The following is a 7,623-nucleotide window of genomic DNA, read 5'->3' as shown; positions in this document are numbered from 1 at the left end:
AGTTTCTTTTTCTGACATGCTCTCTTATTCTATGTGGCACCCAAAATGTGTATATGTACCCTCGCAGGTGTGCACCTGCGCTAGAATGCCATTGTAAATAATGGGGCGGCCCAGTAACCCTCAGAACCTGGGTAAGTGATATATACAACAAAAATGGTCATCAACACTTCAAACGTACCTTGCGGCCCTGAGTGCCTCCCAGAGATATGCCTGTCTCAGTGTTGCTCAATCGTCAATCATCCAGGGGCTTCCCCTAGATGCAGCTGGGGCCCTCGCAGGGTTAGCTCCACTTCCCTTTGTCCCCCCACAAGGTCAGACCCCCTGATTGCCCATGGCAGGGTCCCTTACCAGGTCCAGTTGCGAAGGTTTGCTGCTGGCGTGCCTTGCACTGCTTCCCTGCTGTGGCAGGGAAGAGGGCCATCGACCGGTCCAGCCCAGGGCACCAGGCTGCATGCCATGCATGGGTGTCTGTAGTGTTCCACAGGCAGACCGTACGCACGTGCCTCAGGCAACCACCTCTGCAGGAGGCTTCCCAGGGAGGACAAACCCCATCCAGATCTGATCCGGGGTAAGAGGGTGTGCTTTGCCGGAACACCAGGCCCCTGCTTTGGCAGGGGTCGGCCTTCCCCTGCTCCCTCCAACACTTCGGCATTTTTCCAACTACAACCTCAGATCAGACGTGGCAACCCGCTGAATTTAAGCATATTACCAAGCAAAGGAAAATAAGTTAACCAGGATTCACCCAGTAACGGCGAGTGAAGAGCCCAGCGCCGAATCCCCGCTCAGAGGCGGGTGCAGGAAATGTGGTGTGCAGAAAACCGACTCCTCAGCGTTACTCAGGAGGCCCGAGTCCTTCTGATCGAGGCTAGGTGTTAGGCCATTAGCAGCCGCCAGCAAGACGGGATCGGGTCTCCTCAGAGTCAGGTTGCTTGGGAATGCAGCCCAAAGCAGGTGGTAAACTCGATCTAAGGCTAAATACAGGTGCAAGACCAATAGCCAACAAGTACCATAAGGGAAAGTTGAAAAGAATTTTGAAGGGAGAGTTCAAGTGGGCGTGAATCCGTCGAGAGCTAAATGGGTGGGGTCCGTGCAGTCCGCCCAGAGGCTTCAGCACGGCGGGAAAGTTGGTGGCCCAGGAGTTCCGGATGCCCTCAGCAGGACCAGCAACCGGGCCCTACCTAGCCCCTGCAGGGTGCATTTCCTCCATTGTGGTGTGCCACAACCGGCTCCTGGTCGGCTGGGAAGGCTTTGGGGTGGCAGGTGGACCTACGCTCCTGCAAAGGGTGTTACAGAGCCCTGGCAGCAGCTTCGCTGTGTCTCTAGGGCCAAGGGAGATTCCACAACCACCATACCCGCCCTGGGCACCTGTTCCTGGCTGCCCCTCTGGGTGCGACGTGGTGGGGAGGGGGGAAGGGGCCCCCTGCTCCTGGCATGACTGTTGACTGGGGCGGACTGTGCTCAGTGCGCATTGACTACCGGGCCGGGAGGCTAACACTGGGCAACAGGGGTCTGTGGCGGTGATGGTTACCTACCCGAGCCATGTTGAAACACAGACCAAGGAGTCTAACACTTGCGCGAGTCAGAGGGCAAAGCGAAACTCTGCGGCACAATGTAGGTGAGGATTTGCACATGCCTGCTGAGGTAGGATCCTGCCAGGTATCCAGCAGCGGTGCTTCACCGGCCCGTCTCGCCCACTCCTTTGGAGAGGTGGAGCATGAGCATGCATGATAGAACCCAAAAGATGGTGAACTATGCTGGGGCAGGGTGAAGCAAGAGGAAACTCTGGTGGAGGTCTGTAGTGGTCCTGACGCGTAAATCGGTCATCTGACTTGGGTATAGGGGCAAAAGACTTATCGAACAATCTAGTAGCTTGTTCCCTCTGAAGTTTCCCTCAGGATAGCAGGCGCTCGGAGCCCCCAGTTGGTAAAGCGAATGATTAGAGGTTTTGGTGCCGAAACGATATCAACCTATTCCCAAACTTTAAATGGGTAAAAAGCCTGGCCGCTGGCGTGGAGCAGGGCATGGAATGCGAGAGCCTAGTGGGCCACTTTTGGTAAGCAGGACTGGCACTGTGGGATGAACCGAATGCCGGGTTAAGGCGCCCAATGCTGATGCTCATTAGACCCCAGAAAAGGTGTTGGTTGATATAGACAACAGGACGGTGGCCATGGAAGTCGGAATCCGCTAAGGAGTGGGTAGCAAATCACCTGTCAAATCAACTAGCCCTGAAAATGGATGGCTCTGGAGGGTTGGGCCCATAGCTGGCTGTCGCTGATGCTGAGAGGTGCTGGGGCTAAGCTGCGACGAGTAGGAGGGTCACTGCAGTGCGCACAGAAGCCCGGGGCGACGGCCCAGGTGGAGCCGCTGCAGGTGCAGATCTTGGTGGTAGTAGCAAATATTAAAACGAGAACTTTGTAGGCCAAAGTGGAGAGGAGTTCCACGTGAACAGCAGTTGAACATGTGTCAGTTGGTCCTAAGAGATGGGCGAGTGTCATTTGGAAGGAACAGGCGATGGCCTCCATTGCCCTCAGCCAAACAAAAGGGAGTCGGTTCACATCTCCAAATCCGGAGTGGCAGAGATGGGAGCCCTCGCGGCATCCAATGCGGTAACGCAAACGATCCCGGGAAAGCCAGCAGGAGCCCTGGGGGAGAGTTCTCTTTTCTTTGGGAAGGGCAGGGGCCCTAGCCTTGTAAAGCGTTATGGTTCTGGTGGTGTCCAGTGAGCTCTCGCTGGTCCTTGAAAATCAGGGGAGATGGTGTAAATCTTCAGCCGGGCCGTACCCATATACACAGCAGGTCTCCAAGATGAACAGCCTCTTGCATGTTGGAACAATGTAGGTAAGGGAAGTCGACAGGTCATATCCGTAACTTTGGGATAAGAATTGGCTCTAAGGGCTGTGTTGGTCGGGCTGGGGCGCAATGCGTGGCTGGAAGAGGGGCAGCCCACTGGGGCAGCAGCAACTCTGGACATGATCCGGGCCCTTCCTGTGGATCGCCTCATTTGCGGTGGTCCCCTTTCTTCATTCCACCTCCCTGGGCCTCCTCCGCTGGGCTGACTTTCTGCCTCAGCTGCTGCCTAGCAGATGACTTAGAACTCGTGCGGACCAGGGGAAAACAACTGTTTAATTAAAACAAAGCATTGCGAAGTCCCAAGGTGGGTGTTGACGCAATGTAATTTCTGCCCAGTGCTCTGAATGTCAAAGTGAAGAAAATCAATGAAGCTCGGGTAAATGAGGGGAGTAACTATGACTCTCTTAACCTATTCTCGGTTGTAGTGGCCTTTCCCTCCCAGTGTTCCCACTGGTAACTGCCTCTGTAGTGCTAGACTCTGCTTAGAGAACTCTATAGAGACAGGCCAAACAAGGTTCTATCATGGCAGTGAGCGTGATAGTGAGAAATGGCAAAGCAAATGCCAACCCAATTCCAGATGGGGTAGTTCCTGGAGAATAAAAACCCCATTAAGATGGCGTCAGGAGGTACTGTCTTTTCCAGAAATCATTAACCTCCTCACCAAATTTGACAAACCAGCACCTGCCTCAAACAATGCAACATGCAATAACGATTCAGATCATGATATTGGCCTTAGTTCACCCTCCATAGCAGAAGAAGACACAACAGTAGACCTCAGCGAATCCATTGAGTTTGTGGCCTCCTCAGCCAAGAATGACATTGGAACAATAAACTTTGAAAATCTTCCTGATGTTTATGAGGTCAGCAAAGATATAAAAACAAAGAAGTGACTACACAAAAAAAGTCACTTATTGGAAATACCCCAATGAAAAGTATAAATGTGACTTGTGTGGAGACATATTGGGAACTTTTAAAGAACTGAGAAAACATGTCTCAAACAAGCTCAAAGGCTTCTATCTTAAAACATATGGCATGCCAGTATGCCAAATGTAAAGGAAGACCTCAAAAAGGAGAGCTGCCACAAGGCCGTCCTGCGAGGGGCGGCGATAGCGGCCATTACGGGACACAAGCGTGAGTCCCGGAAGGAACTCGCGGAGCTAGAAATGGCACTCCGCACTGCTAATGCGGCACACATGGCGGACCCTTCCCCGAGCGCGACACACGCGCTGCAGTTGCGACAGCGGCAATACCAGGCACACCTGAGAATGACAGAGAAGGGCTATATGGCGAATACTGCACATAGAATTTACGACGTAGGAGACAAGGCGGGGAGAATGCTGGCATGGTTAGATAGGAGGGAGGGAGGCGCAAGAGGGATTCCAAGACTCATTAATACTGATGGCCACGTCCTAACGCACCCAGAGGACATAGTACGGGCTCTGGCACGTCATTTTCACGCCATATATACACCGGAACGTGTCGTCACTGCACAAATGGCGGCGGAGTCGCTGGCGACCATTGCCCTCCCCGGCTTACCGCCGGAGGCTGCGCAGGAGTTGGAGGAGGATCCTTCTGAGGAAGAAATCCAGTCGGCGATTCACTCGCTGCAATCAGGCAAAGCATTGGGACCTAATGGGTTACCGGTGGAATGGTACAAATCGATGGCCACCGAAATTAGTGGTCCCCTGCTAGACATGTATTTGGATAGTAGGGAACGGGCTGAACTGCCACTAGATCAACGTACGGCCACGATCGTAGCTATACCTAAACCAGGTAAACCCCCGGACGAATGTACCTCATATCGCCCGATATCATTGTTAAATATAGAAGCCAAAATCCTGGCCAAACTTCTGGCCAACCGCCTGATGCCACATCTGAGCTCCCTGATACACCCCGACCAGTCGGGCTTTCTACCCCATCGGAGCACGGCGCTGAATCTTAGGAGGGTTCATGGAGTGATGGCGAGGTCACACCTTCTCACCGAAAGAGCGGTGATCCTTTCGCTAGACGCGAAAATGGCTTTCGATCTAGTGGAATGGGAGTACCTCTTCGAGGTGCTCGCTCGTATGGGCTTCGGGTCGAAATATATCTCCTGGATACGACTGCTTTACACTAATCCAGTGGCGCAGGTGGTGTCCAATGGCCACATCTCGCCGGCGTTCCCGTTGAGCCGGGGAACCAGGCAGGGGTGCCCTCTATCGCCCCTGCTCTTTGCGTTGGTGCTTGAGCCTTTAGCTATCCTGATCAGACACACGCCCTTGTTTAGGGGCATTCAGTGGGAGGAGGGATGGGAAGACAAGATCTCCCTATATGCCGATGATATGCTCGTCTACATGGTCGACCCTGATGCCGGCATCCCAGCCCTTTTGGACATTTGTAACGCGCAAGGGGCGACTTCGGGCTATACCCTTAACTGGTCGAAGTCGGTGCTCTTTACATTGAAGGGTCCGGCACCGAGGCTGCCGGTCGGCTGCCCTCTATCGGCGCCGGTGACCTCCTTCAAATACTTGGGCATTGTCATTGTGCATTCGGTACCGGATTTCTTCGCTAACAACCTAAAGCCTCCCCTGGACCGCCTGCGCGCTGACGTAAAGCACTGGGCGACCCTGCCCCTCACCCTCCTGGGGCGCGCAGCCTTATTCAAGATGATGGCACTCCCCAGATTTCTGTATATACTGGAAAACACCCCTCATGTTGTCCCTCCGCGATACTTCACACAGATTGCGGCGTTGGTCTCCAATCTCCTCTGGAGCAATGGTACAGCGCGAATAGCCTACGACAAGTTGGTAAAAAGTTGGTATGAGGGAGGGATCGCGCTTCCCAACGTTCAGATGTATTACTGGGCGGCCCAGCTTAAGGTAGTTAATCAATGGGTTCATGCCCCGAGAAACGACCCGGCATACAGGGCAGACTGGGCGCAATTGGGGACAGATTCCATGCTATCGGTACTGTATAATAAACCGCGGCTTAAACACCTGCATGGCCCGACACAGCATACTGCAACCCTTTGGCACATGGCACAGACACGCCTGGGCTGGGCGGGCAGGCTTACCAAAATGACGCCACTGTGGGACGCGAAGTCACTGGGTAACCTTAGAGCATGCAAGGGGTTCACTCAGTGGGATCTGATAGGTATCTCCACGGTGGGGGACCTTTGGGACAATGACACAGTGATACCATTCTCGCAACTTCAACAGCAATATGACCTCAGACCCACTGAAACGTTCCGTTATGTCCAAATTAGACACGCACTGCTGCGAGCGATCCCACAGGGCACTGATCTGCCGGACTCCTCGCCGCTGGAGGACAGGCTGCTGACAGAATATATGCAACAGAGCGCCACATCCCTCACCTACAAGAAACTAATCAACAACTTAACAGATCCCACGACGAAACTTAAGGACCGGTGGGAGGGTGAGTTAGGTGCGATGGACGAATCAGAGTGGAATGCGGCCTTGGCTTCTCCAAAAGAAGTAGGCATCTCGGCCAAATTTCGACTGGTTCAATTAAAAATTCTACATCGCATATACTACACCAGGACACTACTCCATAAAATACACAGAGCACCCACTCCCTTTTGCTTGAGGGGTTGCGGGGAAGAGGGAACACTGTTCCACACACTCTGGGACTGCCCCAAAATACAGGGATACTGGACACGGGTATTACGCACCATATCCCAGACACTTCAGGTTTCCACCTTGCCAGACCCGCGTAAATGTCTTCTAAATATATGGGACCCCAACGATCTTAACAGATACGGTATCATATGGGCCACACTTGCCATGACAGTGGCAAAACGTGATATTGCACAGAAATGGGGGGCTCCGGAATTGCCCACTGTGGACAGATGGGCCAAACACATGGACATACTAATGGTCACGGAACGTACTGTCTATGTCCTTCGAGCTGCTCCCAAGAAATGGAACAAGGTGTGGACAGCCTGGAATGCTTATAGGGGGGACATTTGTGAGCTCTTACCTGAGGGAGAGGACCTTGACTCTGAGGAGGAGGAGGAGTGATGGCGGGGACTACGACATTATGTTACTCTGTACTAATTATGCCAGCGAGTTGAGGAGATTACAACTAGTTCAGATATTGGGCAGTGAAGCGTGTTGGGGAGAGGAGAATTCTGAGTTCTAAATGGAATGTGATGACACTAAGTTGGGTTGTGGGGGGGAAATGTTTATTATAGGTTGCTAGATATTTTTTGCGGGTGGGACATCGTGGAAGTACTACTTGACATGTTGAACACTAGTGGCCTTATGTACTGGATGTGCGAACATCATATGCAGAATTGCGCCAGGCGAATTGAGATTGTGATGTAACAAACTTGCTACAGCCTATGATTCTGATTTGAAGTCGTATCCACATGTCTATGCAGACTGTATGTATCATTTTCACTGATTGCACCACCTTTCTACTAATAAAAGAAATTTAAAAAAAAAAAAAAAAAAAAAAAAAAAAAAAGGAGAGCTGCCAATCCTGTCCAGCTTCTGTGACCTCAGATTTGGAACAAAGATTGGTGTTTCACAACATGCTCGGCATCCGCATTCAAGAGCGCAAAATGAGGCTAGACTAGCAGGTCTAGCAAACAATCAAAATTATGGTCACAGGAAGAAATACTGCTATTAGCAGAATTGGAAATAGTATATGAAAACAAGAGGAATATTAATGCGCTGGTGGTTCCACATTTTGACAATAAAAACTGAAAACAAATTGCAGAAAAAAGAAGAGATAAGAGCAAAAAATTAGCAAAAGATGTACTGCAAGCAT

General features: G+C 51.9%; 1 pseudogene; it reads left to right on the top strand.

Moving 5' to 3' along the window:
• The first annotated feature begins 686 nt into the window (after positions 1-686).
• On the top strand, positions 687-2,822 carry LOC144820777 (28S ribosomal RNA; annotated as a pseudogene).
• The last annotated feature ends 4,801 nt before the right edge of the window (positions 2,823-7,623 follow it).

Source organism: Lissotriton helveticus, chromosome 2_1 (genome assembly GCF_964261635.1).
Source record: "Lissotriton helveticus chromosome 2_1, aLisHel1.1, whole genome shotgun sequence".
NCBI classification, from domain to species: Eukaryota; Metazoa; Chordata; class Amphibia; order Caudata; family Salamandridae; genus Lissotriton; species Lissotriton helveticus.
The sequence above is the reverse complement of the archived record's forward strand: the minus strand, read 5'-3'. Positions and strand labels throughout refer to the sequence as shown.